The sequence below is a fragment of the Bison bison genome, unplaced genomic scaffold (genome assembly GCF_000754665.1).
Source record: "Bison bison bison isolate TAMUID 2011002044 unplaced genomic scaffold, Bison_UMD1.0 scf7180017864368, whole genome shotgun sequence".
Classification (NCBI taxonomy): domain Eukaryota; kingdom Metazoa; phylum Chordata; class Mammalia; order Artiodactyla; family Bovidae; genus Bison; species Bison bison.
In genome coordinates this window covers 1,796,105-1,812,555 of record NW_011494940.1, presented here as the reverse complement: position 1 = coordinate 1,812,555, position 16,451 = coordinate 1,796,105, and the positions used below count along the sequence as shown (strand labels likewise).

At 47.3% G+C, this 16,451-nt stretch overlaps 1 long non-coding RNA gene across 1 annotated transcript in view; it reads left to right on the top strand.

The window, feature by feature from the left end:
* Positions 1 to 16,444, top strand: part of LOC105000092 — a 24,466-nt gene extending 8,022 nt beyond the window's left edge. Inside the window, exon 3 of the long non-coding RNA XR_826689.1 lies at positions 15,939 to 16,444. This is a non-coding gene — a long non-coding RNA (uncharacterized LOC105000092). The remainder of the gene's footprint in view (positions 1 to 15,938) is intronic.
* Positions 16,445 to 16,451: the final 7 nt, after the last annotated feature.

Genomic DNA, 16,451 nt, shown 5'->3' with positions numbered 1-16,451 from the left:
CTTGCTATTCTTTGGAACTCTGCATTCAGATGCTTATATCTTTCCTTTTCTCCTTTGCTTTTCGCTTCTCTTCTTTTCACAGCTATTTGTAAGGCCTCCCCACACAGCCGTTTTGCTTTTTTGCATTTCTTTTCCATGGGAATGGTCTTGATCCCTGTCTCCTGTACAATGTCACGAACCTCCATCCATAGTTCATCAGGCACTCTATCTATCAGATCTAGGCCCTTAAATCTATTTCTCACTTCCACTGTATAATCATAAGGGATTTGATTTAGGTCATACCTGAATGGTCTAGTGGTTTTCCCTACTTTCTTCAATTTCAGTCTGAATTTGGCAATAAGGAGTTCATGGTCTGAGCCACAGTCAGCTCCTGGTCTTGTTTTTGCTGACTGTATAGAGCTTCTCCATCTTCGGCTGCAAAGAATATAATTAATCTGATTTCGGTGTTTGACCATCTGGTGATGTCCATGTATAGAGTCTTCTCTTGTGTTGTTGGAAGAGGGTGTTTGTTATGACCAGTGCATTTTCTTGGCAAAACTCTATTAGTCTTTGCCCTGCTTCATTCCGTATTCCAAGGCCAAATTTGCTTGTTACTCCAGGTGTTTCTTGACTTCTTACTTTTGCATTAGTCCCCTATAATGAAAAGGACATCTTTTTTGGGTGTTAGTTCTAAAAGGTCTTGTAGGTCTTCATAGAACCGTTCAACTTCAGCTTCTTCAGTGTTACTGGTTGGGGCATAGACTTGGATTACTGTGATATTGAATGGTTTGCCTTGGTAACAAACAGAGATCATTCTGTAGTTTTTGAGATTGCATCCAAGTACTGCATTTTGGACTCTTTTGTTGACCATGATGGCTACTCCATTTCTTCTGAGGGATTCCTGCCCGCAGTAGTAGATATAATGGTCATCTGAGTTAAATTCACCCATTCCAGTCCATTTCAGTTCGCTGATTCCTAGAATGTCGACATTCACTCTTGCCATCTCTTGTTCGACCACTTCCAATTTGCCTTGATTCACGGACCTGACATTACAGGTTCCTATGCAATATTGCTCTTTACAGCATCGGACCTTGCTTCTATCACCAGTCACATCCACAGCTGGGTATTCTTTTTGCTTTGGCTCCATCCCTTCATTCTTTCTGGAGTTATTTCTCCACTGATCTCCAGTAGCATATTGGGCACCTACTGACCTGCGGAGTTTCTTTTTCAATATCCTATCATCTTGCCTTTTCATACTGTTCATGGGGTTCTCAAGGCAAGAATACTGAAGTGGTTTGCCATTCTCTTCTCCAGTGGACCACATTCTGTCAGATCTCTCCACCACGACCCGCCCATCTTGGGTTGCCCCATGGGCATGGCTTAGTTTCATTGAGTTAGACAAGGCTGTGGTCCTAGTGTGATTAGATTGACTAGTTTTCTGTGAGTATGGTTTCAATGTGTTTGCCCTCTGATGCCCTCTTGTAACACCTACTGTCTTATTTGGGTTTCTCTTACCTTGAGCATGGGGTATCTCTTCACGGCTGCTCCAGCAAAGCGCAGCCATTGCTCCTTACCTTGGACGAGGGGTATCTCCTCACTGCCGCCCTGTCCATGGAATCCTCCAGGTAAAATCTTTTTTTACCTTATCCCAATTTATACCACAGCCAATGTGATCAGTTTTTATGCCCTCATTGAATAAGTATATGTGCAGTTTTGCCTGTTAAAGCAGAAGCCATTTTTTCCACAATTCTTCAACATTTTCCCATGAATTAATATCATCTTCATACTAGGCTAACAGACTATTCATACTACTTCATACTAGACTATTGTTGGCACAATAGTCCACTGAGTCTAAGTATCACAAATTATGTAGCCATGTGGAACACTCAGGCTGTTTAACAGTTTTTTGCTATTTCAAATGATGTTGTTACAAATATCTTGGTGTGTATAGCTCTTTTCTTATCTAGAATTATTTCCTTAGAATAAATTCCCAGTAGTAATACTAATACATAAAAGGAAATTAACATTCTTTATAGCTTCAAGTTCTACATTTTAAAGATATATTTCTCTGTGTGAGTTATCTGGATTATCTATTTTCCAAAGTAGTTTTCTTGACAACACCTTCCAATCCTGCCAATCAACATCTACCCTTAAAGTCAGTCCACTTTTCCCAGCTCCCCCTGTGGGTTGGGCATCTGGAGCATAAACCCTACAACTGAATGGATGTTAGAGGGAGCTCCACTGAATTTGCTGGGGAGGGATGAGGAAGGAGGCCAGAGATGTGGGTGGGAAGGTGGAGGACTGAGATGGACAGGAAGAGGGAGCTGGTCCCAAGGAGGCAGAAACAAAAGCAGATCTGAAAAGAAATCTGCAAGTGGGCCAACACCTCCCCAGGACATCAACCCCACCCCACCACCCAAGCTTCCTCTGGGCTGATCTTCCAGGTGCCAAGAACAAAGACACACTTCAGTGGGTTCCTAAAGGAGCTTTTAGAAATACTATGTGCTTTCGGGTTCTGCAAACATATTTTGCAAACAACAGAGGCCACGCACTCACCGGCAGTCAAGTAGACTATGTGAGTATAGGCTCAGCCGCTAAGGGAGGCCGACTTGGAAAAAGAAAATATTTTCAGAAAGAAAGTCTACCCCATCAGCCATGGCAGGAAAGATGCTTCTCCACGGCTCTCTCTTTAAGTGGCATGCAGACCCCTGATAACTGTTCCACACCAGGAGGGCCCCTGAGAGTTAACACGGGTCCCACTGTGAGGCATCATAAATTACACTGCCTGCCAGGCTCCGTTCACAGGTTTGGGGAATTTCTGAGCAGGAAAAGAACCACATGTGTCTAAGTATCTCATTTTATAGACAGAAGGAGACCCCAAGTGCCTGCTTTGGGGCTCCTGCGGCACCCTGCTGCAGTCGTCGTCAGGGGGTGCTCGTCCGCCCCCTCCGACAGGAAAAGCTGCAGTGCAGCCCGTCCTGACCACCACTCGGTTCAACAGGGCTTTCATTTTAAAACCTCAAGGTCGGCTGACTCGTTCTCCCCAGTTCCTTCTCTGTGCAAAGCCGGCAGACAGTGCCGGGCACGTCCTCCGAGGGCAGCTTGTGTTTCTCCTTCTTCAGGGGTTGGGCTGATGGGGGAGGGAAGTCTCTGCCACCTTCAAACCAGCTCCTAACCGCCACCGCCTCCTCAGAGTCCTCTCCAGGATGAGGGGGACCCAGGTGCTGGCTCTCTGTGGTCCTAAATCCCCTTCTTCTCCTCACCCGGGTCTCCCTCAGGCTCAGAGCAACAGCAAAACCCCCAGGGTATTGGCTCCATCCGCAGGTGCCAAGGGAGACTATCAGCTCACCCACCACAAGTGCCCTGGACCTAGGCCAGGTCCTGGGCCTGTCCCCCGCCTCCCCCTGCATCCTCACATCCCCTCAGGCCACCCTTCCAGTCACATCACCGACACCTACCTGTGCCAGGCCAGGGAGGAGCCAGGCACACCTGCGGCTGATGCCAGCCTCCTCCTATGGGGAAGTGTGACTAGAAATGCTAGGGTGGAGGCTCAGGAAGGCAGCAAGGAAGCAGGTGACTTCTGGCCGGCTCTGTGGGCATCTGCCAGCAAACGGACGGGGAGGACGTTCCAGGCAGGGGGCCAGCACCGCACAAGGCACAGGGGCTTGACCGCCGTGCTGAGGAGCAGAGACAACATAAAGGGCGGCTCGAGGGAAGTGCGTGCGGCAGGAGAGGTGGGCTGGGGCTCCCAGGCCCTAGGGTGCCTTTCTGAGGATGGGGAGCTTCCTCCTGCAGGACTTGGGCAGCCCTGAAAGGTTTTTAAGAGGGGTGACATGATTTTGCCTGGAGGATTCCATGGACAGACAAGCCAGGCAGGCTACAGTCCGTGGGGTCGCAAAGAGTCGGATATGACTGAGCAACTAACACTTTCACTTTCACGATCAAAGCTGTGTTTCAGTAACATAACTCAGATCCCTCAAGACTTCTTTTTCTGCTTCAGTGTTGTTTTTAATGCGATTCCGTTTCATCTGGACAGAAATGGGCCAAAGGGGGCAAACTGTGCCAGAGCCAACACTGGCCCGGAACACTCCTGCTTGTCCCTCCTGGGGGTCACCCTGACCCCACATTGGTGAGCAGGCCTCAGGCTCAGGCCTCACCTCCAGTCCAGGATGCAAGAACTCGGCCCTTAACACACTCAGCTGCGTGGAGGCAGCAGCTCCCCACCAACAGGCACCAGGGGAAAAAATCTGAAACACTAGCAGCCACCACAGCCATGAGTCCAAAAGTTCAAAACTGCATTTTTCTCTTTAAAGCAAATGAACTGCTTCATCTAAGTTTACTGGAACTGAATGACCAAGATTTCATGCAAGATGCCCTTACTTCAAAGAGTTATCACCAGAGGGCCTGGGGGCAGGAAGGGAGCTGGCGCTCACCTAATCAACACCTCGTCTGGATGAAGAAACTGGGCAGGGATGTGACTGGCAATGCTGACAGTCCCAGGTAGATGAAGCCCTAGCTCCTTTAGTTCTTTCTCAGCCAGGATATTGGCTAAAACGCCTCCACCAGGTTGACATCATCAGAACTTGAGAAGGGCCCAGTCCTGTTGCTTTGGACAGCTTGGGCACCAGGGACCGCAATCATTCCACACACCAAGCAAAAGTGAAAGTGTTAGTCTCTGGGTCGTGTCTGACTCTTTGTGACCCCACAAACCATAGCCTGCCAGGCTCCTTTGTCCATGAAATTCTCTAGGCAAGAATACTGGAGTGGGTAGCCATTCCCCTCCCCAGGGTATCTTTCCAACCCAGGGATCAAACCTAAGAATGGCACAGAATCGCACAGCAGGAGATTCTTTACTGGCAGAATCAGATTCTTTACCATCTGAGCCACCAGGGAAGCCTCCACAAACCAAGCCTGAAGCCAAAACTCCAACCTCCAGTGGAAAGCAAGACAGCACCTCCCAAACACCTCATGGCCCCGTGGGTCTTGCCCAATCCAGAGGAGAAACAGAATTCACGCTGTAGCTGCCTGTTAGGCAGAGAGAGCCAAGCCTTGGCCTCGGTCCTTACAAGGCAGCACTGAAGTTTTCCAAATGTTTAGGGAGGATCCAGATGCTGGGATGAGCTCTCTTTTCCACTGGAATCATTCAAATTCCAGAGGAAAAACCCAACTGCTAATAAAACACTCAAAAGCACAAAAGGATCCTAAAGTTTAGCTGGAAACTAAAGGACTCAGAAAGAAGATCAAAACGTGGATATTTTCAGTGGCCTAAAGGGGATGCCCTGTCTCCACTTCCTATGAACTGCACTGTCCAATATTCCCAGTTTGAGGGTTAGGATGGGCTCTGGCTTCCATGATGGACATCTGTTCACCGGGCCTGCACCCATCCTCAGGTTTCAGGAACCTGGTCCTGTGAGTCCTTGTGGAAGGAGGAGTTTCACTTGCCACTGGGGAAGCTGTAACTCCAGAATGTACGAGAACATGGGCATGTGACCTAAGCCAGCCAACCAGATGCTCCACCTGGGCTCTGCCTCTGGATTGAGTGACACCACAAAGAATCAAGGAGAGTTCAAAACTCATTCCAGACGTGGTGGCAGCATTCAGGTTAGCTGGCAGCCAGGCCAGAGGCATCATCACTTTGTCTTCGGTTCCAGCTACGCAGCTTCGCACAGAGCCTGATAGATTTCTGAGCCTCCTTCTCCAGATTTCCAGGACATTCAGTGAGTCACCAGATATCCTTCCAATACATTCCTTTTCTCATTACTTTAGCCAGAGTCTGCTTCTGCTTTTGCAGACCAAAGACCTAGATTACCCCAGTATGTCCTTCGACCTCTACAGACTCCTCTGGCCCCCCGAGACAACACCTTTGCTCAAGCTTCTATCCTTCCCTCTAAGAAAAGTCTCATTTAAATACTCGTACATAGGAGAGGATTATAGCCACCTTATAATCACAGATATGAACAAAAAGACATAAATGCTGAATATAGCAATCCATCCTACCCAGGTTCTAAGTAGATGCCCCAATTTGGGGAATTAACACCAGAAATTAAAAGCATTACCACTCTTTTGGACTCTTCTCTGTTTCCCCATCAGTTCAGGGCAGGGTGGACTTGGAGTCAAGAAACCTGAGTTCAAGAACTTGCACATGTCATTCCAACCCTGGGGCAGGTGGTACCTGTACCACCTATTTCTCCAAGAGGTTAAATCAAATGAGAAGAGCCTACTCATGGCAAAACTACAGGAACTTTTAAATTCCTAAGTCAATCATTCCTTTCAGTCCTCTCTTTCTTGATGTCCCCAGGGATGAATAGGTGATCAATTTCAACTCAATAAAAGACATATGAAAATATGTATCATGTGTTGTACTCGGTGAACAAAATAATGATCTCTGCTGTCGTAAAATGCAACGCTTCCTCCTCCTTTGGCATCTGTGGCACCAAGCTCTCCTGATGTCCTTCCTTTCTTCTTGGTCTCCGTTGCTGACTCCCCTTGTACTGTACCCATTAAATGGGGATCCCCTCACCTCCAACTGCATGCTCTCCATGGGTGATGCCATCAGGTCCCCTAGCTCCAACAGTGTCCTGGTGATTCCCAAGTGTCTGTTTCAGAATGTCTGACAAACAGGGGGCTAATGGGAGGTAATCGGATTTGTCTGGAACTTGTCTAGAAGCTGTAGCTGCACAGTAAGGAATCATTTTTACTTAAATGATATGTTTATTGGTTACTTAAGTGATACATTTATTGATAGCTTGCTTAGAGTCCATGGGGGAAGCAACGCTCCCCACTGCCATCCTCCAGTGGTATATCTTGCCCCCAGACCCACGTGTCCAACTGCCCACTAGAACTGCTTTCTCGAATGTCCTGCAGTTGTCTCCAGAGATTAGACTCAGTGTCCCTCCCCTAAAACCTGCTCCTTCCCCCTTATGTTTCAAGTAGAAAGCTAAGCAAACACTCCAACTTCTTCCTTGCTCTGTTCATTTGGTTGGACCTCCAGGCCTGTCAACCCAACTCCCATGACACCTTCCTAATCCAGCTTTTCCCTCCCTCGCCGCTCTGGCTCTGACTCTTTTTCATCTCGCCCCAGGGACCACACTGACCTCCTGCAATGACCTCCTCACTGGTCCCTCTGCTGCCCAACTTCCCCGTCTCCGGTCAATCCTCCATATCACAGTGAGTGATCTTTAAAAAGACAATCTGATCCTCTCTCTCCCTCATACACACACATACACACACACACACATCCATGGGACCCCAGGGGCTCCCACTGCCCTCAGAGTAAGGTCCAAATCTCTCTGCTGACACCAATGGCTGGCCCATGACCTGGCCCCCGCCCACCCCTTTCTGCACCCCCTCCCACCAGCGCTCCACCACACCCACTGCTGTAGCTCCCAGAGCAAACCGTGTTGTGTCACACCTCCATACCAGGCCCTGCCTGAGTTGCTCCCTGTGTCTTGAATGCCCTGACCCCCTTTGCCACCTGGTGGACGCCTACTCCTTCCTCAGGACTCGGCTCAAATACCAGCTCCTCCAGAAAGCCTCATCCTCATTAATTCCATAGCCTTCATTGGGTACAGGTATGGGACAAGGCACTGGGGCCGTGCTAGACCTTGCCCAATGGTCCCACTCTCCTCTGGCCTGGACGAAGTGACCCCATCCTGCTTCTGAGCCCTGCACACCCCTGAATCCTTTCACCCTGACATCCGTGGCACTAATGGCTCTTAGCTTTTGTGCATGTCTGTCTCCCTCAGGGACTGTGAACCCATTGAAGCAGGAGGCTGACTCTTCTTTATCTTTGCATCCCCAGCACCTTGCATATGGCGTGAGTGACTGAATGAAGAATGGGAAGGGGAATCATTCTATAAACCATGACAGGCAGCATTCCACTGCTACTGGGTATTCACATCCGAAATGCTAGCTGGATACATCAGCACAGGCTCTTTGAAGGAAAATCCTGAGCCTTCCCCAACCTCCAGTGCAAGTGGAAATGAGGATCCAAGAGTGGCTTTGACCCCTAAGTTGTCCCAAGCACACGCTGTTGGGAGGCCACAGAGGAAGCGGATGTAGGCTCATGGGGTAGATTCCTCGCAGGCCTCTTACAAGTGCCAGCAGTAGGGAGGCTGGGGAGGGGAGACAGGTGAAGGAGAGAGAAGGAGAGCAGATGGGGAGGACTACGGCCTTAGAGCAAAGTGTCTGCCATGCATGGCACTGCCCTCTCCCAGCCCCACAGCAATGACAGGTCACCCAAAGCTTAAGTCCTTCCTTTGCAATCTTGAAGTTTAAAACCCACTCCATGGATCTCTGTATCACACCCTACTCACCTGTTCAAAGAACCTTTCTTGCTTAATCGCCTATGGTTATTTCCTAAATTATAAACCTGCCGTCTATTCAAGGGTGAGCCTGGGCAAAGAGCCCCGAGCCTGCTGCCTGCGGGATGTCACAGTACTAGCATTCAGCATGCTGGGTGAGACTGTACTGTTTGAACACACACATATTTCATACTACAGAGCCCCCAAGTTCAAGCCAACCACTTTATCTGCTGCCTGACCTTAGAAACAACACCTTCTTCCAGAACTAGAGGAACCGCCTAAGATGAAGTATCAAGAGCTTGTGTGTCTGCCAGCTGCCTGCTGCCCTACTAAGGGACTTTCAAGGTTAACCCGGATTGCATTCTTATTTTTCACTTTTCACACTGACTTTATTTTATTGTTATTTATTAGTTGCAGCACAAAGGATCTTGATCTTCACTGAGGCATGCGAACTCTTAGTTGCGGCATGTGGGATCTAGTTCCCTGATCAGGGATCAAACCAAGGCCCCCTGCACTGGGAGCTCCAGGTCTTAGCCACTGGACCACCAGGGAAGTCCTGACACACTGTTTAGAATCTGATCCTCAGAAAATGCAACTCCACCAAACTGCATTTTCTTAGCTGACAGGTCCCTCTGGCTATAAACCTCAGAAGCTGACTGCCAGCCTCCTGGAGAGAAGGGGCAGGTGGGATCTCTGATTGGGCCACATGCAGTGTTGGCAAAACTGTAGCTGTTCTACATATGCCCAGTGAGAACAGTCAGTCTTGCACTCATGGGCTTTCCCAGAGGGTGCTAGAACTGTGTTCCCGGGCCTTCTAGCACCCCACTGTCTTTCTAAAGACCTCGCTTTCACCCTGGCTTTTGGTTTTGTTTTTCTTTCAAGTTTCTTCTTTTTAAATCTTTGTGTACTGCCTGAAGGAAACTAAAGAGAGCACTGTAAACAAAACCCTTGGTTTACAAATACTGGAACTGCTGATTATGATGACTAAGATGATCAATGCAGGATGGTGAAAGAAAATGGAACGTGGGGGTTGCGCCTGACTGAGTTCCACTGAGCAGCTGTGTAGTCTCAGAGAAGTCACTTATCCTCTCTGAACCTTTTAGTTAAAAATGAGTTACCTCAGGTACCCTTTCCAGCTTTAAATTCTCTGAGATGCTGTTACTACGGTTACTATAAAACAGAATGATAACAGTCCCTAAGGTCCTAAAGCTAGAAAAGGCTCATCAGTTCTAAAAACTGATAATTTTGTGAAACAGCAGACTCTAGACAATGTGGGTTTATTAAGTGCAGTTTATGCACAATTTTTCAGAAATAGTTTTCTAGGAAAATCCCAGTTTCACCCTTATAAGTACATCAAGAAACTTCAGTTAAAAGTTGAATTCAACATACTGACTGCAACATTGCATGTAACAGCAAAACACTGGAAACAACCCACACATGCTCTTCAACAACAGACTAGTTAAAGAACTTCCCTGGGGGTCCAGTGGTTAAGAATCTGCCTTGCAATGTAGGGGACCTAAGTTCGATCCTTAGTCGGAGAACTATGATCCCACATGCTACTATAGTCGGAGAACTATGATCCCACAGGGCTACCAGAGCGCCACAACTAGAGAGCCTGTGGGCCATATGATGCTGTGAAGGTCCTGCGTGCTACAACTAAGACCTGATACAATCAAATAAATAAATAAATATTTAAAAAAAAAAACAGTTAAATAAATGATGGTATTTTCAGACAGTGGAATATAATTTAGCCGATGGAAAATGTGAAGCGGCTCTATGGGCACTGATATAGAACAATCTCCAAGACACATTAAAAGTGAAAACCGCAAAATGCAGAACACTCTGTAGGGTATGCCAGCATTTGTTTATATATTCATATTTTCTTCTATGTGCAGAAGCCACATCTGGAAGCATGGCTGAAAAATGACAAATTGTAGTTGCCTAAGACAGAGACACTTAAGGATTGAAGAAATGGGCAACATTAGAGGATGGGAAATTAATTTTTCAAAATATTATGTTATCAAATTTATCAATATTTTCTTATGGGTTCTGTTTTGTCCTTTTCTTAAGAAGGTCTTCCTAAAAATAAAAATTTTAAAAAAGGTCTTCTTTCTCTCAAGGTTAAAATACATAATCATTTTTCTAATTCTATTGCCCATTTATATATGTTTATATCCGTATCAGCTTCCCTGGTGGCTCAGCAGTAAAGAATCCGCCCACCAAGCAGATTTGAGTTTGACCCCTTGGTCAGGAAGATCCCCTGGAGAAGGAAATGGCAACCCACTCCAATATTCTGGCCTGGGAAATCCCATGGACAGAGGAGCCTGGTGGGCTACCGTCCATGGGGTAGCAAAGAGACATGACTTAGCAATTAAACAACAGCAGCTGTTTAGAATATATATATATCTGTATAGTAATCTATTGTCTATATTGACTATTACACTGTATGGACTTTTCTGGTGGCTAAAATGGTAAACAATCTGCCTGCAACACAGGAAACCCGAGTTTGATCCCTGAGTCGGGAAGATTCCCTGGAGAAGGAAATGGTAACCCACTTCAGTATTCTTGTCTGGAGAATTCCATGGACAGAGAAGCCTGGCAGGCTACAGTCCACACGGTTGTAAGGAGTTGGACATGACTGAGAAACTAACACTTATACTGTATAACTTACCCCTATTGAATTTTGAACTATATGTATTACCTGTTTTTTAAAAATCCAAGTATAGTTGATATACAATATTATATTATTTCAGGTGTATAACACAGTGATTCAGTATTTTTATAGGTTATATTCTATTAAAAATTATTACAAGATCACAGCTATAATTTCCTATGCTATATATAATATATGCCTGCTGCTTATCTATTTCATACATAGAGGTTTGTGTCTCCTAATCCTATACCCCAGATTTGTCTCTTTCACTTTCCTTTCCCCTTTAGTAAGCACCGGTTTGTTTTCTATGAGTCTGTTTCTATTTTGCATATACATTCATCTGTATTACCTTTCAGATTACACATGTAAGTGGTATCATACAGTTTTATCTTTCTCTGAGTTAGTTCACGAAGCAAAATATTCTCTAGGTCCATCCATGAAGCTGCAAATGGCAGAATTTCAGTCTTTTAACGTCTGGATAATATTCCATTCTTTATATATCTTCCCTATATATATATATGGGCTTCCCTGATGGCTCAAATGGTAAAGTGTCTGCCTGCAAAGCAGAAGACCTTGGTTCGATCCCTGGATCAGGAAGACCCCCTGGAGAAGGAAATGGGCAACCCTCTCCAGTATTCTTGCCTGGAAAATTTCATGGACAGAGGAGCCTGGTAGGCTACAGTCCATGGGGTGGCAAAGAGTCGGAATGACTGAGCAACTTCACATTATATATCTTAATCCATTCATTTGCTGATGGGCAACTTGGGTTGTATATTATCCTTTGAAGAATAAAACTGAGGGGAAAAAAAAAAGAACCTATCAGATTTTTTAAATTTATTTATTTTCTTTTTGGTCTCACCATTTGGCATGTGGGATGTTAGTTACTCAACCAGGAATCAAACCCACAGCCCTGCACTGGAAGCAGAGTCTTAACCACTGGACTTCCATGGAAGTCCCAACCAGATTTTATTTTTAAATAAAAATTTTAAAGAATCTAGCATATGGGGTGCATTTTATGGTATGTGAATTATATCTCAATTAAAAAAGAAAGACTCTAGCTTATACGGCAAGGTTGAGATTAATAGCACGAGAACTGAGTGGAGTCAACAGAATCCTCCCAGTTAAGCCTGATGTTAGGGTTCAGCCAGGATCTCCCCAAGACTCAGCTTTATAGTATAGTCTAATTTTATAGGTCAATACCTGTTTGGGCAAATCAAAGCTGCAGTCAACCAGGAAGCATCTCTTTGCCTTACTCATAATTCTTGTCTGAGAGTTCCCCAGTTCTTTGTTTTCAGTTGGTTCCCTTAGAGGACCAGCCAACCCAGGAAATGAAGGTCTCCCCCTCCTCAGCCAGTGCTCAGGCTTAGGACATCCTGGGGCAGGTCAGCTAGGTTCAAATCAAGACAAGGAGGAGCCCATGCTGAAGCTGGACAGATCTGTCTAGCACCCAGGGGGAAGAGGCACTGGAAAAGAAGCTGAACAATGAGGTGCAAAGCCAGGAGGTACCAGAGAGAGGCTAACAGGCTCAAGGAGGAAGGTGGCTAGATGTTCAGAATAAAGACTGGGAACTGTGGTTCTTGGTGCTTGGCTCGGGTGTGTGTGCCTATGCACAGCCAACAATATCTGAAGACCGCTGCACTGCTACAACCTCACCATCACACCATCATCCTCCTTATCAGACATCCCCTGGGAACACCAGGGAGGACAAAGATATATAAAACAGGGACTTGCAGTATAGTTAAAAGTGATAATGCTGATCCACCCAAAAGCACATTTATGAAGCCAAATGAAAGATGTTATTGGAGCTATGATCCAAGGCTGAAAGTCCTCTAGACCAAGTTTTAAGGTTCCTCCATCAGGGGGCCCCAGTGGATGTTACTGGAATCTCAGGGAGAGGCCCACAGGGTGGAACAGAGGAAATCCTTAAAGAGAGAAACAAGAACAAGGCTAAAAAGGACAGCAAGACTAAGCCAAGTGGGAGAGAGGAAAGAGAAGGCATTCCAGACTTCCAGGAAAGCATGAAAGGTAGGAACGCTTGCCACCAGCAGTTTGGACAGACACACAGAGCGGGTCACAGGGTCAGAGAAGAGGGTTAGGGCAGGAGAGCAGTGGAGGCCAGACCCCTGTGTGGGAGGCCCCGACTGCCAGCTTAGAAGTTTGATCCTTACCGTGCAGACAGTGGGGAGCCATTGAAGGTTGCTGAGCAGGAGGGTGACCCTTGCAAACAGGCGTTTTTAAATGAGATTACAGAGGAGCCCTTTATCCCAGGCTCATTCAAAGACCTGTGTGTATTTCAAGTGGCACTTGAGACAGAAAGTCGTAAAGCAGTGCCCTGTGTCATGTAGAAGAAGAAGAAGAAAAGAAAAAGGTTTAAGGGTCTCACAAAGAGATGCTTCAGTGAGAATGAGAAAAGAAGGGGGGCACATTTTAAAGAAGGAAACAAATTTGCAGGACAGAACCACCAGTCATCTGGAAAACTGCAGCACTTTCTTCAGAGTCTGGAATGCCCTCTTTTGGCTGGAGTGGTTCTGCCTCCTTTTTTGGAGGTTAGTTGTGATGTCAAAACACAGGCTTGTGGTGCAGGGAGGCGGCTGGGAGGAGGCAGATGAACAGAAATATAAATGCTGGGCCTGAGAGCGTAAAAGGCCTCCACACTAAGACCACTGTCTTGCAGGGGGACTTCCCCATCTGCCCCTCTCAAGTGGAGGCTCAGAGTTTTTGTCAAAGCTACTGGGAGCTTCCTAATTACCCAAACAGCTTCTCCTCTTAAAACAATAAAGTGATTTTTTAAAAATCTGTCAAGTTTTGATGCAGAGCTTTGTTGGTATTGTTCCTACACATGCATAGTGAGGCAGGAGGCAGGGCTGTTCTGGGGCCACAAACCGGGCAGTCACTTTAGGCCGTAAATCAGCATTTACGTAAAATGGGAGAGGAAGTCAGGATTAAGTTTCTGGTCTTAACCTGGGCTGTGTACAACTGCAAATTCTGTAAATACAGAGGCAAAGCTGAGCAAGCCAGGGAAGGGCCTGAGTTAGGCACAAAAATCAGCCACGCTGAACTGATGACAAGGGCAGGCAATTGCTCCAGGCTGCTCTACAGTTCCAGGGGTGGGGAGTGTCTGATTCCTTTTTTTTTTTTAATAGTTTTATTTATTTATTTATTTATTTATTTAATTTTTTATTTCTTTGGCTGCGTTGGGTCTTCGCTGCTGCACAGGTTTTTATCTAGTTGTGGCGAGCGGGGGCCACTCTTTAGTTGCAGTGCTCAGGCTTCTCGATGTGGTGGTTTCTCATATTGCGGCGCACAGGCTCTAGAGCACTGGCTCAGCAGTTGTGGCACTCGGGCTCGGTTGCTCCTCAGCATGTGGGATCCTCCTGGACCAGGGACAGAACCCAAGTCCTCCGCCTTGGCAGGCGGATTCTCATCCACTGAACCACCAGGGAAGCCTTGAGTCCTTCTTTCTTTGGCCTCTGCTAGAGGTTCATCTCCCCTGCTCTCCTCCCACAATCCCAGGGGGCCTTTGGGCACTTTTAGTCTCTGCACGGTCTATATGAAGACAAAAAATCTGGAGTCAGAAGGGAATGCTTCCCTCCCCTCCCCTTTAGACTGTGCTGTGTACCAGTGGGCTCTTACTAAAGTAGCCCTGGTCAGGTGATGCAGCTAACAGGACCTTGACAGTCAAGTTCAGTAAAAACCCAAATGTACACAACACTGCAACTCATGGGAACTCCCACCTTTGCAGTGTTTTTGCTCTAGCCCTCCTTCCCCTGTGGCAATTGTGTCTGGATGTCCCAGACTTTCCAGAAATGTCCCGATTTCACGTGCTTTTCCTTGAGTCTCTGGAAGCACGTAGGTGTCTGCCAGGGATTATGCCCTAATGTTTTAGTTGGACAAATGGTCACTGTGCCAGTGACATGCAGCTGGCATGAGGTTGCAAAACAGTGTTTTCCCTCTGGGTGAAACTCCGTTCCTTGGTTGGGGAGAAGGCCAGGCACGGGGAAGCTCCAGGGTGCCGGGCCAGGGGTACCCATCACCGAGTCACACAGTTCCCTCAGCAGGGCCGAGTGTTGCCATTGCAGAACCTTCTGCCTAGGGCATGGAAAAAGTGGGCTGAGATTTGGCATGTTGGAATAAAGGCCCAGCATGCAGCCTGTCCATGTTTGTGACTCTGTTTTAAATCCCTCTGCTACAGTTAGCCACCTCTGAGGCCCTCAAAGAAAACCTGTTTGCCTTATTTCCACACTTGAAGGCTTAGCTCCCTTCCTGCCTTACGGTGGCTCAGAAGGTGTGAGGACCCCCTCAACCCTGGTCCGTGTAGCCGGGCTTGCTCAGGAAGGAGGGAGGGGTTCCTCTGGAGAAAAAGAATATGAGTCACTCCTCCACCCCCACCCCAGACACTGGCCACAGACAACAGTCTCAAAGACCCAGCACTTTTCCCTTTGCCCAGAACACAATAAAGGAATTAGGGACCCACCTACTAAGTTTCTACATCTGACACTTGACGGCTCAAAGTCTAGCTCCCCAGCACAGTCACACATGTCTGACGTGTCCTCTTTGCAGCCAGGCCCCAAGCCAGTCACCATACAATTTTGCTAATTCAAACTGCTTTCCCGTTTAGGGAGGTCGATAGCCATCTCCCATCTCCTTTTCCTGCTGACGTCATCCCACATTTTCTACAGGCACAAATAAGGGTACAATTCCTGGGACAGTTTTCAGGCTGCCTGAGGTTGGGAGTGGAAGGATCCTGCCCTCCCGGGTCCACTCTACTTCTCTGGCCATTTGGCAAATTATCCGAGGTGAAGGGAGAGGCGAGGAAATAAATCACCTCGCTAAGGTGAAAGGCCGAAAAGAACTCGGCGACTGCAGCTCAGACCTAGATCTGTCCTGGGCATTTGCAATGCAAATGCGCGTTTTGTTCGCTGCCACCGAGGTCTTGCACAATAGCCTGTGTATAAACATCCAGGCCAACAATGCCTGACTGTGCAATCATGCTGTAATTACAGGCCGGCAGGAAGCTGCTGCTAGGAACTGTTCCATTCAACTTCTAGACATCCCATGTCGGAGTCTCCACCGCACGGACGAACATTCCTGCACACACCAACGCGTCCCCGACGCGGCCGCGGCCGCTCCAGTTCCAGACTCCAAGCCCCGGAGCCCGGGCGCCACCCGCCCGGCCCGCCAGTCCCAAGTTACTTTGCAGAGATGTCATAAACTTCTCAGCTGTTCTTTAAAAAAAAAAAAAACCCTACGCCACGAGGCTACCGAAGGCGGCGCGAACCACCATCGAAGTTCCCAAGCACATTCCTGCAAGCCCTAGCAGTTTTGGAAGAACAGAAAAAGAGCGAGATGCCTCAGAGTCCACTGGAAGCGGGTTTGGGAGTTTTATATAGAAAACACTCACATATGTATGTGGGTGTGCTGACAGTTTTTATGGCTAAATTGCAAAGTGTTAGGCCTTAGTGATTACTGTCGGGCTTGGGACGTGGTGTAGGAGGAGAAGGGGGGGGGGGAGTCAA